The sequence below is a fragment of the Nestor notabilis genome, unplaced genomic scaffold, assembly GCF_000696875.1.
Source record: "Nestor notabilis isolate BGI_N333 unplaced genomic scaffold, ASM69687v1 scaffold20247, whole genome shotgun sequence".
Classification (NCBI taxonomy): domain Eukaryota; kingdom Metazoa; phylum Chordata; class Aves; order Psittaciformes; family Psittacidae; genus Nestor; species Nestor notabilis.
This window is the reverse complement of record NW_009935375.1, coordinates 42,916-43,467: the sequence shown is the minus strand read 5'-3', so window position 1 is coordinate 43,467 and position 552 is coordinate 42,916.

Here is a 552-nt window from a genome sequence, read left to right as displayed (position 1 = left end):
GCTGCGGCTCCAACTTTCCAGGATTTTCTTTGCTGGCAGAACGGTTGGGAAATAGCGTAGAAATTATTGTTTTCCTTAAGCGTAGAAATTATTGTTAATTTCAGAAGCCGAGACTTAAGGAAAACGTTAAAAATGATGGGGCTTGCAATAAAACTGCTGCAGACCCACCACGAATTATATTTCTCTTCTTGGTGACATTTAGTATAACAGATTTCTCGCCTTGGCTCTCGGGGAGTGCAATTACAGCCCCCACGGCCACCACCTCGTCCGTGTCAAGAGAAGTCGATCCCGATAGAGCCCAAATATCCCCAAGTCGTGTGTTGTGGTTTCTGCAACATTTAGCATGGTCTAAAAAATACGCTTGGGGGGACAGATCACTGACAATCGACTGCAAAGGAAAAACACTCAGAAAGGAGCCCCTAGCTCCGGAGTCAGCTGCACCCCCACCTCTTTTCCCCTGAAATCGTTTTCGTTTTGTAGCGGATGGAAGTGGTCAGATGCACCGGCCGGGCTTTGCCCTCCCGGGAGCTCAGGGCAGAGTGTGGGTTAATC